This window comes from Nycticebus coucang, chromosome 12, assembly GCF_027406575.1.
Source record: "Nycticebus coucang isolate mNycCou1 chromosome 12, mNycCou1.pri, whole genome shotgun sequence".
Lineage (NCBI taxonomy): Eukaryota > Metazoa > Chordata > Mammalia > Primates > Lorisidae > Nycticebus > Nycticebus coucang.
Window position 1 is genome coordinate 56,636,684 of NC_069791.1, and position 21,743 is coordinate 56,658,426.

At 46.6% G+C, this 21,743-nt stretch overlaps 1 protein-coding gene across 9 annotated transcripts in view; it reads left to right on the forward strand.

Moving 5' to 3' along the window:
• TSPAN11 (tetraspanin 11) overlaps nucleotides 1-21,743 on the forward strand; it is a 75,275-nt gene that overhangs the window by 6,735 nt on the left and 46,797 nt on the right. The window contains exon 1 of one of the 9 annotated variants that reach the window (XM_053555276.1): nucleotides 936-944. The exons of the other annotated variants lie outside the window; for them this stretch is intronic. The gene's annotated coding sequence lies outside the window, so the exon portion shown is untranslated. Of the gene's footprint in view, nucleotides 1-935; nucleotides 945-21,743 lie in introns of those variants that run through there. 9 annotated transcript variants of the gene reach the window in all.

The window sequence follows — 21,743 nt, forward strand, 5'->3', positions numbered from 1 at the left end:
AGGAGTTCATAAGTCATTGCTGCAAGAAGTTCCTCAGCCAGGGCCAGCCACATAACTTGGGGGACCCTAGTTCAAAAAGCAGGAAAAAATACCATTAAAGGTCCTGACTATAAAGCCTTTTCCTTTCTTCCATGGTCTTTCTCTTGAATTCTCTAAGTCAGTGGTTCTCAACCTTCCTAATGCCACGGCCCTTTAATACAGTTCCTGTGGGTCGTGACAGGAACCGCTGCTCTAAGTAAAGAGAAATTCAAATTTAAAATTATTAGGATGAATTTTACGGTTCATCTTTATATTGTGAAATGTGAGGACAAATATATGAGCACTTAGTGCATGTATAGAATCACCAAATCACCCAAATTCCTGTTTTATAGCTCCTATGTATTTTGTTCTTATCAGGTCAGCAGAGACACTGCACCAAACTAACTCAGGTGTTTTTTACTTCACTGCTTGATACACATTCCACCAATGCCCTGCCTTCGGCCTCCTGATAAGTGAGGAAGGACTAAAAGGGAAAGGGCTGTCCACAGCCCTGTCTTTGTTTCCATCTGTGTAAGTAGATGGCTTCAGTGTAAGTAGTTGGCTAATGCAGGAGGTCACACAAGTAAGAGAGGATAAGATGTTATAGGGATCGTTGGTTGTTCATGATTCTTTAAATGTATAACTTTCTGCATTTGAGCCAAGTTCTGGTTCCTCATAGAGCATGGCCTCTTGGGGCTGTCAATGACCCAAATACTCTTTCTAAACAGAGCCGGTTGCCTTGGACTCACCCAGGCTCTCCAAGCTTGCAGGCCTGGTGGATTGCTGCAATTCCCTGCGCACAGGCGTCATGGTTGTGGTCTACAATAGGCTTGGAGGAATTGTGGACACACAGATTCGCATCTTCTCTGCTCATGTTTAAGTTCCTCTTCTGCCTTGGGCTTTACTTACAAAAGACAACTTCAAAGGTAAAATGATTAAGAATTTCAAGATGCTAAAGGCAGGGCCCTTGAGAATATGAGGTGCTGTGAGCCTGCACAGGCTGCAGGACACTGAGGCCGGCCCGGCTCAGCCCTTGGGCTGCCTTTTTGGTAACATTTTTGGTTGGTGACCCAGTTAGGGCAGAACAAATCCTTTCCACAGGTGAGCCATCCAGGTGCCCTAGGATTCGAGTTAGTTGTTTATATCTTTGGAAAATGGTGGAGGCTTCCAATTCTATATCCAGAAGTATAGATTTACAGTGGTGTACTAACAGGTTCTAATGTGTTTGACATGCTCAGAAGAGAAGAAGGGATATGAGTAGAGGTGGATATTGTTCATTCTGTCTGAAGTTGGGAACAGAATGAAAAGCAAAAAAACTTCTGGCAACTCTTAGCCCCATTTGAGGCTGTTTGAGGCATGAGCATTTTTATACCAAAGTTGAGTACATAGCCTGGGAGAAGAGAGGGATTACTTAGTTATCAAGGGAGTGCTCTTAGGGTTAGAGAGAAGAGAGAATATGAGCAGGTGCCAGGTAACTCCACATTTGGGGATGCTTTTTGCACATACGGAGGCTTAAGGAGCCAGGCCTAACAGAAGAAAGAAACTCCTATCTGTGTGGGGAGATGGGAAAGTCATAACTAAAAGCACTGGGAGATAGTGAAATACTGAAATCTTAGAAAGGCAATTAACACTTTCTGACAGCTAAAGGCTTTTAACTCAGCTGGAGGCCTAAAGTTCCAGGAGGGTACTGGGAAGCAGATAGAACTGGAAAGGGATAAGGGATAGAAGGAAGCTTGTCCCTCTTTTTTTTTTTTAATGTAGAAAGGAGAACTAGGATAGAAAAAGCAGTGATAAGTAAAAACAGTAAAAGTTTAGCAAGGAGAAGGCATATTCACATCATACCTTTAATTCTTTTAAACTGGTCTACATTCTGCCTTGGTTTTAATTTATTGTCTAAATAATGCAAATTATAAGTGGCTGTTACCATCATGAAATTGATAGGTGCATGACCAGCTAGAGCAACTTCTCCAGGGGTCCACAACTGGCTTTTATATTATGACCTGAAAGATAAGAATGATTTTTACACGTTTAAAGATTTGAAAAGGACAAAGAAGAATATGCAACAAGACAATATGTGGCCAGCAAAGCCTTAAATGTTTACTAATTAGTCCTTTTTACCTGTCGTTTCCAACCCCTCATCTTGTCTTCTAAGCATTTCAAACACTAGACTGGACCACTACCACTACCAGTCGGCAGCATGTTAAGAGCTAGGCTGGGAGGTGAGTAGTGGGCTGCTTCTATATTTCCAGCCTCTTCTTATCACTAGGTCCCCCCTGAGGTCCCCCTCCTGTCATATCAGCTGTGGCATTAGATTCTCATAGGAATACAAACCCTACTGTAAACAGCGCATGAGAGGGTCCATGGTTGCATGTTCCTCATGTGAATCTAATCCTCTCACCCATGCCCCCATCATGGAAAAATCATCTACCATGAAACTGGCCACTAGTGCCAAAAAGGTTGGGGATTGCTACTTTATAGGAAAAGTTTGCTGACTCCTAATCTATCTAGCCTTAGCCTGGGATGTTCAGTCATGAAGTGAACTCAAACTGTCTCTCAGAGTACTACCCTGTGAGATTCCAATTTCTCCTGGGTGCAGCCTGGGAGTTGATTTTTTTCATTTCTCAGGTGGTTCTAGTAGACACTGAGGTTGAAATGCACTAAGACATCTCAAAATGAGGTGTGGGTGCGGTAGCAACATGCCACAGCTTCTTGGAAATGCAGAATCTCAGGCCCCACCCCAGCTGTGCTGATTGGAAACTTGTGTGTGGCAGTCTGCCAGCCTGTGTCCAAGGTGATGCCGCAGCACGTTCAAGTTTGAGAACACAGGGCTGAAACTTGGCCTTTCAAACCTAAACCTGCCCGTTGCAGGCAAATTTCACACATGCGTTAGTCTGAAAGTGCAAGAGGAGAGGACAGAGAGGACTGAGTCTGGAAGTAAGGTAACTGTCACCTTTCACAGAACAGAGGCCCTGGGGGGGCAAGTGAGCTGCAGGAACAGAGCCTGAGGCCAGAAGAACACCATCAACGGTAATGACAGAATTTTCCCTAACAAACATTATCGTAATAATTTTACTTTGGGGCTCTATTTTTCTATTACTACATATATGTTTCTCTTTCAGGGTCAGTGTATTAACTTACATAAGGTCCTCATTTGGTAAACATGGGGATTTAAACACAACTTCTGAACTATCTTGAAACAATTTAAATAAATACTGTATGTGCCTGGGAAGTAGGCAAGCTGGACTGCTGACTGTCACCTTAAAACTGGTAGGTGAACTCTGTTCTGCCAACCTCCCTCTCTAGGGAGGACAGATTCCCATGGAAGGACTTTTGCCCCAATTTCTTGCTCTCCAACAGAGTAGCTTGCAGGGCAGTTATAAGAAAGTCATAGGAATTTCACTGAAGGCCTACCATGTGCCAGGCAACATCTCAGGTTTTAACATACATTATCTTTCATAACCATCACAGCCTTATAAAGTCAATGTTATTGTCCCAATTTTATAGTTGTAAATGTTAAGACACAGAGGAGTTAAAGACCTTCCCCAGATCATATAACTGATACATGGCAGAGCTGACATTCAAACCCAAGGAGGTCTGCCTCAAAATTTGTAGACTTGATGGTGGGGAAGCCCACCCATGATCAGGCATGACATGGTATTTCAAGAAATCTAAAACAGTTGAGCTTATGAATGTACAAAGCGATCATCCCCAGCTCTTCTAAGTCTTGCCCATTTTTTGGTGTGCCTTGGGCAGAAAATGCACCCACACTATACAGAGATCACATTGCTGATGTGCCCATGTTAGAATGACTTAAAAGACTAGAGGCACAAGGGGCAACCAGAGATAAAGATTCTGTCCAAGTTGTCTAGAATGCAGTTGCTACCTACAGAAATGACTGGGTCCTTAAATTATTCCTCCTTCCTGTTGGAAATTAGCAGTCCAGGTGGCTTATAAATATTGTATATCACCCTGCCCATCAATAATGATGAGGTGTCCTTTTAGAGGTCTTCACAGCTCTGAAGCACTATATGCTCATTAGCTCAAGATGTCCTAGTATTATTAGCTTCAGTTACCACCAGAAGCAATGGAATCTCAGAGGTTGTGACCATCAGGGGCAGCCTATAAGTCTGCAGCCCCCCAAATCTGAGCACTGGGCTCTAGAACCCAGAATGGGAGTTTGAATCCCAGCTCTTTTCAGACAAGATCAACTTGGGGAATGAAGAAATGGCATCCACTCTCTGGGTCCCTCCAGGCAAAAATCTGGAAGTGGGCTGATTTCTAAGGTTTCTTCTCCAATGGGGACATGCAGGCAGTCCTGCCTGATGATGGTTGTGATGGTGTAATCAGTACGTGATAAGGGAGCCGATCTGGGCAATATCTAGGGATGCCAAGTCGGTTTCTATAAAATCCTCCCTCAATAACTCATAGAACTAAAGTTCTTTTTTCTTTCTTTTTTGGAAAGAATTAGGGTAACAATGTGGGGGTTGTTGGTTAGTTGCCATGCAAGTACATTATTTTCTTGCCCAGAAAGGTCAAGTATCTTTTAAAAAGATAAGTATCTGTATGCCTGGCTCTTCTACAAGAAGAAGATGCTAATACTTTCCAAAGGGTTTTCTAAGTCCTTAGAAACCAGACCCTGGTTTATTTATCAGGGAGCTTAGCAGCTTCCAAGCTTTCTTCAATAAATTACATCACCTTCTGGTCTTAAGACCTAACAGATTTATATCCAGGTCCCAAAGTGAACATTGGCATTTAAATTTGGATGCACGCGTATTCTCTCCCTCACCCTTATCACAGATTCATCAGTCAGGGTGGTGGAGGAGAAAGCAGGCTACATGCCTGGGAGACCTGGCCTCTGGCTCCAGCTGCCTCTAGCAGCATCCCTGGGGCCCACTGGGTCTCTAAGCCTGTGCCAGAGGCAAGGCCCGTCCTCTAGGAGTTGAGATCCAGGCCTTGACTGTGCCTATCCGAAAAAGAAGGGTCGCACATCAGTGGTTCTTAACCTTTTTGTGTGAGGGAATCAGAAACCCCTTTAGAGATCTACTAAAACCTCTGGAACCCCAATATATAAATGAGAAAAAAAATTGTACAATTTCAGGGGCGCCCAAGTTATAACTCCCTGGAAGGAAGGGTCTTTTAGGCTTACTGCTAAGCCATGGCATCCTGTTCTGGAGACAAGACAGGACCTATTTTGAAAGCAAATTAGAAATTGTACAAATCCTCCTGTCTGGGAAAGGAGATGAGTTTTTAAATCATTTGGGCATCTTTTTTTTCAATTCCTGCCGCCTGGCAGGAAATGTCTGTCCCTTTCTGATTCCCAGCAAGCAGGTTGTGAATATACTTAAGCACGAAATGATGTGCACCATAATGAAGGCTTTTGTGGGAGAGCACCTCCTCCTTCCCCGGAGCAAACGCTCCTACAGCCAGATGATCCCTGCTGGAGCCAGAGAAGGTGCCAGCCACCCTCCCATGCTGGGCTGCTGCTGCAGCACTGGGGACTAGCAGTCACATGTTCACCCAGCACTTACTGAATCAGGCCATCACCAACACTATCTTAGCAGCCCTCATCCTCTTAGCCCCACTGAGCAGGTAGGTTAGATGACCTACCCAAAGTACCACAGCCAGTTAAGGTGACATTAATTCTTTCTCCGTGTATGTGATGTCTCTCCCCGCCCCCCCACAAACAAATAGGCTCACATTTATGTTCACCCTTCCAGTTCCCTCCTCCTGGCACCAGGGAGGGTGGAGGGGAGAAATCCTCCCCCAACCCCCTTCCTATACTCAGAATGGTACATAAGCTGCCTCATAGCAGACCTCTTTCCTGAAGCTTGAGGGTGTCACCTGCAGGCTCCAACCAGTATCATTTCCCAGCCAGCTCTCAGAAATTGTCCGGTTGAGCAAATGATGGCTGCAGCTATGGGCCTGGGAGGAGCTGCTCTGGGACCTGCACTGGGGGAGGGTGACAGTATTGCTGAGGAGGCCCTGTGTCAAGCCTGGTAGTGAGCCCTGGGTCCAGATTGAGTCTGAGGGCTGAGGTCATTGTTGATGTGGGGCCTGGAGTACCTCCCGTATCCCGAAGACTGCTGAGGAGGCTTGTCTCGCACCCTTTCCCTCCACAAGCATCAGGGAGCCTCACCCTGACCCCATCAACAGAGATGCCTGTGGGCTGCCAAGCCTAGGAGGCCAACTGGGCCTGGAGCAGCCACTTCTGCTGGGCTCCCTGGGGGACTGTGGGTGCTGGATGCTCACCCAGCCCTCTGGCCTTCTTGAATTGTTGCAAGACATTAGCCCCCAGCTACTGGTTTGACCCGCCAGTGAACAGTGGGACAGATGCTTCTGTCCTGGCTCTGCACCTGAGGGGCAGAGCAGAACCAACTGAGAGGACCTCCCTCCCTGGGCCTGTCTGTAGTCAGCAGTGGTGCTAGCCTTGCAGTCACGTGCACTCAGATACCAAGTCCTGGGTATGGGGTCCAAGGAGCCAAGTGAGGCTCAGTTTCCCAGGGCTGACTATGGGATCCAGAAAGCTGGGTCAACATTGCAGTCCACACGTGCCAGAGCTGCCCTGGGGAGAGGACATTGAGCTGGCACCAGGCCTCAGACCATTGTCAAGCTCAAGAAATGGGGTGGGGCTACGGAAGACAGCTTTAGCTGGGCCTTAATAAGCTAATCACAGAATTACCATATGACCTAGCCATTCCACTCCTAAGTATTATCCAAAGAAGTTGAAAACAGGTGTCCGCACAAAAATCTGGGCATGACCATCCATGGCTGCTCCACTCACAATAGTCCAAAAGTCCATCAGCAGATGAGTGGATAAGCAAAAGGTGGTGTATGCAGCAGATGAGTGGATAAGCAAAAGGTGGAATATTTTTTTCATGTTTTTTTTAATTTTTTTTATTAAATCATAACTGTATACATTGATATGATCATGGGGCATCATACATTCGCTTCATAGACCATTTGACACATTTTCATCACAATGGTCAACATAGCCTTCCTGGCATTATCTCAGTTACTGTGCCAAAACATTTACATTCCACATTTACCAAGTTTCGCAAATACCCCTGTAAGATGCACCACAGGTATGATCCCACCGATCCCCCTCCCTCTACCCACCCCCCCCTCCCTTTCCCACTTCCCCCTATTGTTAGGTTATAACTGGGTTATAGCTTTCATGTGAGAGCCCCAAATTAGTTTCATAGTAGGGCTGAGTACATTGGGTACTTTTTCTTCCCTTCTTGAGACACTTTACTAAGAAGAATATTTTCCAGCTCCATCCATGTAAACATGAAAGAGGTAAAGTCTCCATCTTTCTTTAAGGCTGCATAAGTAAAGCAAACAAACAGCCCTCAGAATGGGAGAAGATATTTGCAGGGTATATCTCTGACAAAGGTTTAATAACCAGAATCCACAGAGAACTCAAACGCATCAGCAAGAAAAAAACAAGGGATCCCATCGCAGGCTGGGCAAGAAACTTCTCTGAAGAAGACAGGCGCACGGCCTTCAGACATATGAAAAAATGCTCATCATCTTTAATCATCAGAGAAATGCAAATCAAAACTACTTTGAGATACCATCTAACTCCAGTGAGACTAGCCTATATCACAAAATCTCAAGAACACACGGTGGAATATTATTCAGCCGTAAAAGGAATGAAGTACTGATATGCTATAGCATGAATGAGCCTTGAAAGCACTGAGAAGGCCAGACACCAAAGACCATATACTCCATTGATACAAGATGTTAAGAATAGGCAGATCCTGTGGCGGCGCCTGTGGCTCAGTGAGTAGGGCGCTGGCCCCATATGCCGAGGGTGGCTGGTTCAAACCCAGCCCCGGCCAAACTGCAACAAAAAATGGCCGGGCGTTGTGGCAGGCGCCTGTAGTCCCAGCTACTCGGGAGGCTGAGGCAAGAGAATCGCGTAAGCCCAAGAGTTAGAGGTTGCTGTGAGCCGTGTGATGCCACCGCACTCTACCAGAGGGCGGTACAGTGAGACTCTGTCTCTACAAAAGAAAAAGAAAGAAAAAAAAAAGAATAGGCAGATCCCTAGAGACAGAAAGCAGCGGAGGGATTTCCAGGAGCTGGGGGAAGGACAGTGAGGAGTGACTGATTAATGGAGTGGGGGGTGATGGTTGTGCAATATTGGACTGTACACTTTAAAATGGTTGCAATGGTCACTTTTATGTTATATGTATTCTATTGTACTAAAAGAAAAAATAAATGGAGTGGGGTTGCGGGCAGGTGGAGATCAGCAGAATCTGAACTGTCTCTGAAAGGAAGGGCTTCTCAGGGGTCGCTTTTAGTTCTAAAACTATCTGGTGAGTCTGTAATGTGGTCCTAGCTCTCCCCTTGCTCATTTTGACCATGAACCAGTGCGGGGTGGCATTATGCAATGGAAGAATAAAGAAGCTGGTGTTTGTCCATTGGTCTCTTGGAATGCTAGGGCTGAGTTTATTTATGGTCCCAGCATTGGGGACGGGGGTAGAGAGAGGAGAGAGAGTGGTCAGAGGAGTTAAATGAGACGGGAGGGACTCGACACACCTCTTCAACCCAAGAAGCTACACACTGTTTTATATATTGAGGCTCTACCTAAAAATTTGTTTGGAAGAATTTACTGCTAGACCACTAAATTTCTCATCATATGGATAAAGAAAGTGAGGCAAAGGGAGCAGTGATGACTTGCCCAAGATGCAGGCAAGCAGAGGGGGAACTCTTGAATCTAGCCCCCTGTCTGTGTGCTGCCTTTATAAACACCACAACACTTCTGTTAGTGGATGGCCCCAGCAGCACTCTGGCAATGCCCCTTTCTTTGGTAGTCACAGTACACAGGACTTTCCTGAGCCCCTGCACCTGTCCTGGGATCCAAGAGTACCCTCTTCCCAGCCAAATCCCCTTCACTCGGGGATGATGAGCCAGCTGCTCCTATCCGGGTGGGACCTTAGACATGTGTCTCCACACAGGTGAAGAAAAGAGCACATCTTTCTCCATGGAAATCACAGATCCATTCATTCAGGAAGATCATGGAAATTATAATATAGGTCCTTCTCTGAGTGTGGGGAAAATTATAGACTGTATTCTTCACTGTAATTAAACTGGTTTTTGAGGGAGCAGTAAGTATATTAGGCAGTGCGTTGTTCTTTTGGAAAGATCTTTTTGAGACCCAGTGTGTCAAAATTAAAACCCTATGTGCTCTTAGGGCAGAGAGGCAGCGATTTTCTTGGGTGGGCTGCAGGCTTTACTTCCCACCATCATCATCCTCCGCTCCTGTAGCTGGGCCCACCCATGCAGTTGTGCAGCCTGGGCCAGCTGCCATACACAGACTGTAGGTGGGGCTGGACAGCCCTTCACTGTCCTAGAGGACACGATCTCTGCTATAGTCCAACAGAATTACAGGAAATCAATTAACATGTGCCTGATTCTCCCTCCAGATAACTGGGCTCCTCGGTGTATTTTTAGAATTCGTTTAAATGAATGCTCATCCCACAACCCCAGAGTCCAGTTTATAATTCTCTAAATCATTTCTGTTTCTGTAGTTTAACCTCATAAGTGGTAACTCTAATTGTCAGTCCTGGGATCAGAAAGTCCAGTGGCTGCTTACTGCTTAGAAAATAAAGTCCAGATTCTTGAGCCGAGCATAAACCTTCTCTGTCACTGTGTTTGCCTAATTCCTACTCGTCCTTTAAAACTCCTGCCCATAGTTCCCTCTTTAGCACTCCTGTATACATTTTCTCCCTGAAATTTATACATGGTATTAAGTGATGGTGATGTGTCCATCTCTTCAGCTGTGAGCACTTTGAGATCAGAGAAAGTTTCATTGATTCTCTTCTCTTTTTTCTCTTTTTAGAGATGTGTTAGTTGTCAGGGTAGAATCGAACTCTCAGGCTCAAGTGATCCTGCCATCTCAGCCTCCTGGGTAGCTGGATCTACACAGGTGCACACCTGGCATCTTCTCTTTTCTTCATCCTTTTTTTTTTTTTATGGACTCTCTAGCACCTAGCACATTGTATGCCACATAGTGAGGTCTCAGATGTTCAATGAATTAATGGATAAATTAGCGAGTTAATAATCTCAGGGTAGGGGGACACATACATGAACTACCAACCAGTCCACTGCAATGATAAGTGAAGAGGGGGCCTAAGGCAGGGCAGCAGAGGTGAGAAGAAAGGAAGGAAAGGGATGGGCAGATCCACATAATGTTCATCACATAGAGCTTCAGAAGGGGCCGTCTTGCCTTAAAGAAAGATGGAGACTTTACCTCTTTCATGTTTACATGGATGGAGCTGGAACATATTCTTCTTAGCAAAGTATCTCAAGAATGGAAGAAAATGTATCCAATGTACTCAGCCCTACTATGAAACTAATTTATGGCTTTCACATGAAAGTTATAACCCAGTTATAACCTAAGAATGGGGGAAGGGGGAAAGGGAGGAGAGGGAGGGGGGAGGATGGGCGGAGGGAGGGTGATTGGTGGGATCACACCTATGGTGCATCTTACAAGGGTACATGTGAAACTTAATAAATGTAGAATATAAATGTCTTAACACAATAACTAAGAAAATGCCAGGAAGGCTATGTTAACCAGTGTGATGAAAATTTGTCAAACGGTCTATAAAACGAGTGTATGGTGCCCCATGATCGCATTAATGTACACAGCTATGATTTAATAAAAAAATAATAAAATAAATTTTAAAAATGTTTTAAAAAGAAGGAGCTGTCTTAGAAAAAGGGATGAGCACCACATGGGTGGAGGGAGTGTTGCCGAGACTAGGAATATGGATGGACAGGTTGCAGGGGGATGATGCTGACTTGGTATTGTACATGCTGAATGCTAGAGACCCACAGCCATGGGCGGGACCGCAGAGCTCAGTAGGCTTTCAAGAGTCATCAGCTTGCTGGAGATAAATGGCATAGGCATGAAGAAGGTGGCAAAGGAGAGACAAAGAATGTCCCCACCTTACCCTGCCAGGAGTGCCAGCCTTACAGGGGTTGGCCAAGAAGAAGATCAGTTGATGAAGCCGAGGAAGAAGGGAAAAGGTGGGAGACTTGGTGGTCATGAAGTTTAGATTAAGGCAAATTGGAGACAGAGGAGAAGAATCAGGCAAGAGTGGCACCATGAAACAAGCAGTGGGGAGGGAGCTTCAAGAGAAAGGTGTGATCAGTGTTGGAAATTCAGCAGAGGTGAGGCAGAGGTTTGCAAAGCTGCCTTCGGCTTTGGCAGTTAGAAGTGATTTAGGGATGAGTAGAGAAGTGAAGGAGGTCAGACAGTGGCAGGGCACAGGATGGCTGGATGAGGAAGTAAAGCTGCAGAGGAAGAAAGATCTGGCAATAACTTAAGAGGGAGACAGGATCCAGGAAAATGTGGGTGACTTGAGAAACAGTATGCATCGTGATGAGGTTGAGCTTTAGATTCTTACAGCTGAGATTGTATCCTGGCTCTGTATACTAGTCTGATTAAGAACTAATTTGTTGCTTCTAGAGGTGGAACTAGAACAGGATTCCTTTTTCTTCTTTTTTGAGAGGGACATTCATAGAGTTAGAAAAGACTTTGACTTCTAGGGATATGATTTGGTGAGAGCAAAGGCTGTGCTACTGTGTCAGATAATCAACAGGACAGTGGCTTAAAGAACACATCAGTTTCTTTTTCTCTCATGTAACAGCCCAGCCTGGGCAAGCTGTTCTGCTCCACACAGTCATCCAGGGATCCAGGCTCATGCCATCTTGTTTCTCTTCTGTCCCCAAGGGTGGGGAGCAACACTTTGAGACAAATTGTGTGGTCTCAAAGACCACCAACCTCAGTATCACCTGGAAACTTGTTCCATATGCAGATTCCCAGGCACCACCCCAGACTTAACAAATCAGAAATTCTAGGGTAGGGCAAGCGCTCTGTCTTTGAAAGCCCTCCAGGTGGTTCTAATGTGCCCTTAAGTTTGAGAACTATTGCTATGAGGAGTTTTCCTTGTCTGCATGGTTGAAGTTGGCTCTCAGACACATCTGTGCCCCGGCTCTCATGAAGAGGGAAGATGGTGCTGATGTGCAAAAGCAATGTTTTAAGGTCCAGGCATGAAGTGGTATTTCAGTGCACATTACACTGTCAAGAACTACTATGTGGCTGATCTCCCAGGGTGGAGGGCTGGGAAATATAGTTGCTGGTTAGGTGGCCACATGTCCAGCTCCAGCTCCATTATAATGGAAGAAGAGAAGAACTTTTGGGAGATGACTAGCAGTCTTGGCTACCTTATGATCAAATTTAAGCTTAATGCCATCTCCCATCCTCTGGAAGAAAGGGGAGGATATCTGCCTGCGGATAGCAGTTAAAGCTTATATGTTTAAAGGGACCCATGAGTTTTTTTGTCAGGTGTACTAGCCCCCAAATTTCTGCCCAGCCTCACTGGACTTGTGCAGCCCAGCCCTTAGACACCTGCCTTACCTGATCAGCTACTGTATATTGTGCTGCCCTGTCCCTGGTGGGCAATTTCCAATAAAAGTCAGTATTTCACTCAGCTGGCCCCATCAGAAGGAAGGCCTCCAGGCTTGACAAGGAAGGATGGATAGTAAGGAGGAATGCTGGTCCACTGGAAATGACAGCTAGGAGGAAGATACGCAGTTTGTCAAATGAACATCTGGGCACTTGCCGGGCAGCTGTGTACACTTGCACAGATTGCGCACTGTACCGTCCAGGGCACCCATTCACATGCACTAGGATGTGTATAAGCTCCCCCCAGATGATGTGGCTGCCTGGCTGTGCCTCAGCCACATCTCACCCTCTGCTGAACCTCCACATCCTGGGTTCTTGGGCTTTCCTACTTCTGCCTTACAGATCTTGAGTTCACCCTGAATGGGTCAGTCCTGAAACCTCCATCCTTGGTCTGAGCAGCTTCTCAGGAGGTGTCTTGGTGCTTCAAGGACCAAGTCTGGGCAGAGAAATCAATTCTGGATGGGGGTGGTTTTCCTTTCTACCTCAAAGGCTACTAAAAGCCCCAAACTGAGAATCCTTGACTTTGATACCTGAGTCTGCCAAGGAAACCTCAGCCTCCTCATTTATGAAATAGAGGTGAAAGCACCTGCCTCACTGAGTTATGAGACAATTAAATGCGAATTCTGACCCAGATGAGGGCCCCCACCACTACTTACGGGTGAGGCTGCAGGCAGTTCGGGTTTTAAACTACAGGCCAGAGTCTGGGGGAGGTGCCAGGAACCAGAGATTGTTTCTCAGGGCCCTAAAACACCTGTCACCATGACTAGGAAATTGCGCGTTTCTGAAATAGAGGCAGGATGACCTGCCTTCCTTGGATTTGGCATTTGTTTATTTAATGAGCTACTTTCAGTGCCGACGCGGGAACACACTGGGTTTCTAACAAGCCCGGCTGCTGTGGTGCTGGGTTCTGCAGCAGCAGGAGAAGGGAACTGTGCATTTGGCTTCACTGAGATGGCACTGGTGGCGGGCCTCCAGGGCTCTGGGCCTCCCCAGCTTCTGTGCACATCCATTTTTAAGGACAATAGCAAAGTTGAGAAAAAGAGGCTATGGGGGCTGGGAAAAGGGGGCAGATGCACTTTCATACTCCACGTCTGTCAGAGCTGCCCTCTCTTTCAGGGGGTTTCTTCTGGGGTCTGGCTCTTGTAGGAAGTGCCTGATCGTGCCCTTGGGTCTGAGGCTGAAACTGAAAGACTAGGGGAATGAGAGGAAGATGCAGAGAAAGCAGAGAAAGCTCAGGGAGAACATGGCTGAAACCCCCTGGGCTGGCTTGTGCAAGGCTTTCCCGAGAGGCCCTGCTGGGAGAACTGGCCGATGCCTGCACTAAGCCCAGTTCTGCAGAAATGCATCCTGCCAGTGCACACAGGCAAAGGCCACAGAAGTGACAGTGTAAATTGGGCTTCTCTCCTTTCTGTTACCTTTGACTTAGGTGTTTCTTGGGGAACTGGGTGAGAGCATGTGAGGGGTGAGATGTATTTATGTTTGTGCAATATTTCTCACCTCACTCATGGGAGTTCTCACAGAAACACTGTCAACGGGTTCCTGAGTGTTCACTTGGCTCCTTAGTGCATTTCTTCATTAGCTCATTCATTCATTCAACATCTGATACCACACATCAGTTCTGTGCTGGGTGTTCAGGACCCGGAACTCAGCTCAGATTTTATCAAAGAATAGAGGGCTTCACTAATAGGGCTTTGGTGATCGTGGGATGTCAGAGCAGGATGTGACTTGCAGAAACCTGTAGCATAGAGGAGATGGGGCAGGAAGCTTCAGAGTTGGAGGAGAATTAGATGTCGTTGATGAGTGACATAACGTAATGGTGAAGAGTATTCTTGCTTTGCTGAACAGTACTGTTTTGTGTTTGGTCACTGATTTTCATCACGAGTACAGGATTTAGCATCTAACCTGGGACAACTTTTTTTTTTTTTGTAGAGACAGAGTCTCACCTTACCGCCCTCGGGTAGAGTGCCGTGGCATCACACGGCTCACAGCAACCTCTAACTCTTGGGCTTACGCGATTCTCTTGCCTCAGCCTCCCAAGCAGCTGGGACTACAGGCGCCCGCCACAACGCCCGGCTATGTTTTTGTTGCAGTTTGGCCAGGGCTGGGTTTGAACCCACCACCCTCGGCATATGGGGCCAGCGCCCTACTCACTGAGCCACAGGCGCCACCCAACCTGGGACAACTTTTAAGTGAACTAATAATTGTGTCGAGACAACAGGTGCAAACTGGAATTAATCTGTCTCCCCATCCCTTTCTGTAACATGAGGACAATGTGCTACCTCATGGAGTTGTTGTGAAGATTAAAAGAGATAATTAGAAAGCACAGTTGATCCTTGAACAACACAGGTTTGAACTGCATAGGTCCACTTATATACAGACATTTCCAACCAAATAGAGATCAAAAATAAAGTATTTGGAGGATGCAAAACCTGTGTGTATGGAGTACCAACTTTCCATATATGCCATCTGTGGGCCTTTATGCCCGGATTTTGGTATACACTGGGCTTCCTGGAACTAATCCCCCAACTGTACTTCAGACCATACCTGACACATGGTACTCAATTGGTAAACATTAGCCACTGTTATTACTAAGCACATGATGAAACACTCAGAGGTTTAGATGAGGCAGTAATAGTCAGAAACTACCATGCTGGGAATAAGTCTCGCAGTGGGGTGGCATCTTTACCCAACCCAGTAAGGAAGGTAGTCATTCCAGCTGTATAGACGAGAAGAACTGAAGTCCAAAAGCACAGAGCAAGTTAGACACAAAAGTGGGACCAGAAGCCAGGTCCCTGGGAATAAGCCTGGTCCTCCTCAAGTGACGGGGGTGGGGGTGGGGGAGTGGTTAGTGAGAGGGAAGGAATGTCTAGGGGTGACCTGAGCACCAAGACAGCCATCGCGTTCTGGAGTCAGTGTGCTCATTAGCCCTGTGGAGATGACAGAGGCCCTGCTCGTGCTGCCTGGTAGATACCCACCCAGGCTACAGCCCTGCCCGGTGGTGCCTCCTCCCACCCCCACTGAGGGTGCCTTTTGCAATGCTTGCTGCCATGTCGAGAACAGAGATGAGGTGCTTAATGTTCACTGTAGCTGCCGTGAAAGTTTCCCCCCAGCTTTCCTGTCTGAACCAATCTACTTTGTTAAGTTAAGGTCTTTATTTAAGGTCTTTCTTTTCTTTTTTTTTTTTTTATTGTTGGGGATTCATTGAGGGTACAATAAGCCAGGTTACTCTGATTGCAATTGTTAGGTAAAGTCCCTCTTGCAATCATGTCTTTCCCCCATAAAGTGTGACACACACCAAGGCCCCACCCCCCTCCCTCCGTCCCATTAATTGAGGACAATTAATGACAATAACCTTAATTGTCATTAATTGTCCTCATATCAAAATTGAGTACATAGGATTCATGCTTCTCCATTCTTGTGATGCTTTACTAAGAATAATGTCTTCCACTTCCATCCAGGTTAATACAAAGGATGTAAAGTCTCCATTTTTTTTAATGGCTGAATAGTATTCCATGGTATACATATACCACAGCTTGTTAATCCATTCCTGGGTTGGTGGGCATTTAGGCTGTTTCCACATTCTGGCAATTGTAAATTGAGCTGCAATAAACAGTCTAGTACAAGTGTCCTTATGATAAAAGGATTTTTTTCCTTCTGGGTAGATGCCCAGTAATGGGATTGCAGGATCAAATGGGAGGTCCAGCTTGAGTGCTTTGAGGTTTCTCCATACTTCCTTCCATATTTAAGGTCTTTATTTTCTGCAAGTGGATTCTTCATAGTCACCTGGAAACGGGGTCTCTTCTCATGACCATCTGGCAGCGTCCCCTAGCAGGCACAGTGGGCAGAGGTACAGAGGCCCTGAGACTGTGTTTCCAGCTCTCACATATGGGCTCTGGATGATTAATTTTTAGGGTTACCTGGCCCTGTCCCATTATCCTTCATCTAGGAAGCTCTTGTCCCTTCACCCTTACCCGGCACGGATGCTGTACAGTTGCTGCGTGTGCAGTTCTACAGTCCCCATCCCACCTGATGCTCACAGCCGCACGTAAGGGAGGCGAGGCAGCCCACATTGTCTCCACTGTGCAGAGCAGGAAGCGGAGGCTCCAGAGGTCACATGGTTTCCCCAGGGTCACACTACTACAGGTGACAGCTGCTATTCAAACACAGAGCTTCTTGCTTTGCTGAACAGTACTATTTTGTGTTTGTTTGGGCACTGATTTTCATCACACGTACTGGAGAAATCCTCATTTCATAGTCAGACTACAACTTTTAAAAAGGAGAAAAAGAGGCCAGGCATGGTAATTCACACCTTTGATCCTAGCACTCACGGGGGGGGGGGGGGGCGGGGGGGGGCGGGGGGGGCTGAGGCAGGAGGAGCCCTTGAGCTCAGGAGTTCAAGACCAGCCTGAGCAAGAGCAACACTCCATTGAAGGGGTTTTGGGCCGAGGAATGAAGAGGCTTGTCACAGAGTCTCTGCCGAGGGACTGAGAAGCTCAGGGAGTCCTCATGAGCAAACCTTGGGTCAGTATTTATTATCACAGGGCAGGAAGTAGTAGATAAAAGCTGCTTATCAGACATCAGCACTGATAGGGAAGACCTGGAGAAAATCAGATGGAATGTCTCCACCTCGTTTTTGCAAAAGCACTGAACTTCAGAAAGACCTTTTCTCCAGCCTCAGGAGACCTTTGGAATCCAGAGTCTTTATTGCCACACCTCGCATGTACATTCTCTCATGGAGACCAGTTTTCTGATTTCCTGCACGTGCACAACTCACATACCATTCTCATGACTTTTTATGTGTCTCAAGCAGAAAGCGAGCCTATGATGAAGGTTAGGGCATAATTTTCCCTATACCCAATCTCTACCAAAAATAGAAAAATTAGCTGGTGTTGTGGCGGGCACCTGTAGTCCCAGCTACTCAGGAGGCTGAGACAGGAAGGTTGTGTCAGCCCAGGAGTTTGAATGAGCTAGTTTGAGGCCACAGCACTCTAACCTGGGGCAACAGAAGGAGACTCTGCCTCAGAAAATTTTTTAAAAGGAAGAAAAGAACCTGGGAGAAATACAGCAACAGGTGATACCGGTCTAGGGTGGACCCTCCAGAGACTCCTTATGTGTGTGTACATGTGGATCATAAGGACAGGCCAAACCACTCGCCTGATGATGGGAGCAGAGTCCAGACTGACCCATTTAATGCAACTTGGTACTTGCAAATGAAGCAAAAAATAGTCATATACTTGGGAAAACATGTGTCTCAGGGCATAAGAATTCCTAGTGCTAGGATTTTAATTCAAGTTCCACCTACAGCCCCATCCACATGGCTCTATAGTTAGCAATCAAACTGTAAGTTTGGTCGAAAAGAGCTGCCTGTATTCATTTACCTGCACACAACAAACACAATGGTATAAAAGAAAAAGCCCGTGGTTGTCCTGAGATCCCACCCCATGTCTCACATAGCACCAGCAGCCACTGGATCCCTGGTCTCAAAGTCAAGGAGATAGAGGGCCAGGGAGAAGGGTGAGGTTCCCGCCAGAGGGCTCCCCAAGCATGTGATCTGTCTGTGGTGAGAGTCACCGTAGACCCTCACCCATGATCCTGCCTCAGACAACACTGGCCCTGCCGCCTCCTGCAGCCCCCAGCTGGGTTCTCTGCCCAGGACAGATTCCTCCATTCTTAGCCAGAGACCACCAAGCTAGGGATCATTTCAGCTCCTTCCAGCCATCCCATTCCAAGGGCCAACAAAGTCCTACTTTTTTGGCCACTCCAGTGGGCAGACTGTCAGACTGTCCACCCTCCAGAAAATGGGTCAGGCAAGTGGAAATTAAATAAGAGGGAAATAAGGGCAAAGAAGGATAAGATTATCTGCATGGGGGAAGAAAATAACCACGCAAGGACTGCAACCAAGTTTCATTAGAAGCCTAAATTAAGTTATAAATTCAACCACTTAGACTACTTTTTCCTTTCCAGCTATTCTTAGTCATTGTGCAGACGTGACCTCTTGTTGGCCAAAGAACTCAGAGGTGATAACTGGCACTGATTTAACTGAGGGGTGTGGGGGTGAGGAGATTCTGGTTTTTCCGATAGCAAACACATGCTATTTGGAGGAGGCCGTGTTCTTTTCTCTCTCTCTCACTCTTTTTTTTTTATTATTTATTTATTTTGCTTTTAAAATATTTATTTAGTGTCTGGTCTGTACAAGACACCACGTTTGGCTCACAAAGAATACACAAATGAAGATGGTGTAATTCTTGCCCTCAGGATGCTCACAGCCCAGCATGGGAACCTGGAAATCACACGAAAACGAGTAACTACCACACAGGCAGGAAGTGCCACATGTCATGAGGCTGAGGCCAGTATTATAATAACCCAGAGCACAGATACTACTTTGGGATGAGATGAGAGATTAGAGAAGTTTCCCTTAGAAGTAGGTGGGTGAAAAGTGACTAGCCAGATGTAGACAGAAAAAAAACTAAGAGGAAAAGCTAATCCAGAAAGACTCTGATAATTGAAATCAGAAGCAGGATTTCACTGGCTATGCGATAGGGGCAGGGCGGGGACAAGCTGGGCAGGAATAAGTAGAGCAGGGGAGAGGCGATGGGAAATTTTTTCTCCTTTTAAACCAACCGGTAAAATTGTATGTATTTACTGTATACAACATGATGTTTTAAAGTAGATATGCCTTAGAGAATGACTGAATTTAACTAATTAACATATATAGTACTTCATATAATTATCATTTTTGTGGTGAGAGCACATAACATCCACCCTTACCACTTTTCAAAAATACAATGTATTATTTACTGTAGTTGCTATGTTGTAAAATATATATCTTGAACCTATTCTTCCCATCTCGCTGCAATTTTGTATCCTTTGACCAATATCTCCCACCACAGCCCCTGGTAACCACCCATCTACTCTCTGTTTCTATGCTATCAACTTCAATTTCAAGTCTATATAGAAGTTAGATCATGAGGTATTTATCTTTCTGTGCCTGGTTTAATTCACTTAGCAGAAGCCACTGCTGGTTATTTATCCAAAGGTTATAAAATGAGTGTGTCCAAGAGAGGTCTCCACTCTTGTGGTCATAGCAGCACTGTTTATAGTAGCGAGGGTACGGTATCAACCTAAGAAAATGTGGTATATATGGCAGGGAAATACTATTTAGCCTTAAAAAAGAAGAAGTCCTATTGCCTATGACAACATGGATGAACCTGGGGGATGTTATGTTAAGTGAAATACACCAGTTTTGTTTTGATTTTAGAAACACCAAGCTCCCCAGAAAGGCTCCCCCAGGTGTGGGGTGCTCCCTCACAGGGAATGGAGAGTCAGGGCACCCACAACCTGAGCTTTTGCTGATGGGAGTAGACAGAGGAAAAGAGTTTGGTGAGATCCTAGGAGTAGAGAATGTGGGAAAAGAGGGGGAAAGACTTAACTAAATGTGGCCCGCAAGACTGTTCCAGGTCCTAACCTGATTCCCCAGCCCTTCCTGTCTCCAGGCTGGTACTCACTGTCTGCTCTGGCTGGGCAGCACACTCCCCCGACCTTCGCTCCCTGCAGAAATCCTGCCTGTCCTCAGTGATCTGATTAAATGTCTCTTCCTTTTGCCAACTGCCCCGCCTCTTCGTCCATGCTACGGTCAGGATTGGCTAGCATCTCTCAGGAAGTGTTCTCAGAGTTACTTATGTGCCTGCACCCCACCCTCCATGGTTGCTGTGAGCTCCTCGTGGACAAGGCTAGTGGTTCCAGGTACCAGGCCCGGCACATAGGGGACTCAGTATATATTTGCTGAAGGAGCGAAGGATGCAGCTGGCCCCGGGCCAACAATCCCTTGTGTTTATATAGGATTTATTACGTTGGCTCCCAAGCACTCCCCACCCCTCAGCCCCTCACCGTTAAAGGACTCAGCTCTGCCCACCAGACAATAGCCCAGTGTGGTGGACTCAGCTTTTGGGTGCTAGCTGGGCTGGAGCCTTGCCCCACTCACCAGGACTTATCTGGCTAGCTGGGATCTTTCTACATGTTCCCCCATCTTCTCTGTCCTGTGAGCCTCATTCACTTAGGGGGAGGGAGATTGGAAAGACAATAATCCCCAAGTTGTCACAGCCCATGACATTACACATCTGGCTCTGATGAAAGTCCCTAAAATACATCACTTCCCCATTATGGCATTTGCAGTTGCTTTTCTGAGATGCCCTGTGGCGTGGGTCCTGACTGTGATATTAGCAGCTCCCAGGCCTGCTGGCTGCCCCTGAATCCCAGCTTTGTTCTACAGTCAGAACCTTAGCCTGGAGGAGAAGGCACCCTGAGGCCTATCACCAGGCTATCTGGGAAATCTTTGACATTTCCATGGGAATGTGTTCTAACTGTGAATCCTGTGAGAGGACAAGCCCACTATTGTGTCCACACTTCTCACATCTGTTTCAGATTCAAAGAATACTTACATTGCAGGGGTGTGGGCTTTCCTAACAGTCAGGGCCTTAAAGGACCTTGATTTGCTGTGTGGTCCTGAGACCAGCCCCATCTGGGAGTGACTAAACATCCTGGTGTCCCAGGATTACCTAGGTTTGACACTTAACAGTACTCCCATTTTTAAGAAATCCCTGTGTCCAGGGCAAATCCAGATCACTGGTCTCTCTGCCTGGGCACAAATTCTCCAGGGTGTCACCCTAAATCTATTGAATGAGACACCCTGGGGGTGGGCCCAGCAATCTGTGTTTTAACCAGCCCTCCCAATAATCCTGGTGCATGGTCAAGAGAACCGCTGCCCTACCCTATGGATGGGAAGAGAAGCATCAAGAGAAGGTTGTAACTCACCTAAGCAGAGGCAGCAATTAAAGGACAGAGCCAGAAAAGGGTTCTGACTCCCCTGTGCCATGCAGCTCTTCCATCTCAGTCAACAGCTTCCAGAAAACTACCAGTGCCAGTGTCAGCCATAAATAAGTGAGGTACGAAAAAGGTCCCAAATCCAGACTGTCATCCTCAGGCCCTGGGCACTGCAGTGGGGACCAGGGAAGGGGGGGCCCTCGGAGCCTTGAAGCACTGGGCAGTTGTGTCAGATGTAAGGCACCTCCACGGGACAGGAGAGGGGGGACGTGGGGGTGCAGGCACCTCCCCTCTGTCCTCACAGGCTTGCGTGTGGTTCTGCATCAGATGTTGACCCACCTCGGATGTGTGCCTGCCTCCCACTGCCTGGCTCTGGGCCCTTAGGGGCATTTTTCCTCCCATTGGTTCAGGAAGCCCAACTCCCCACTCC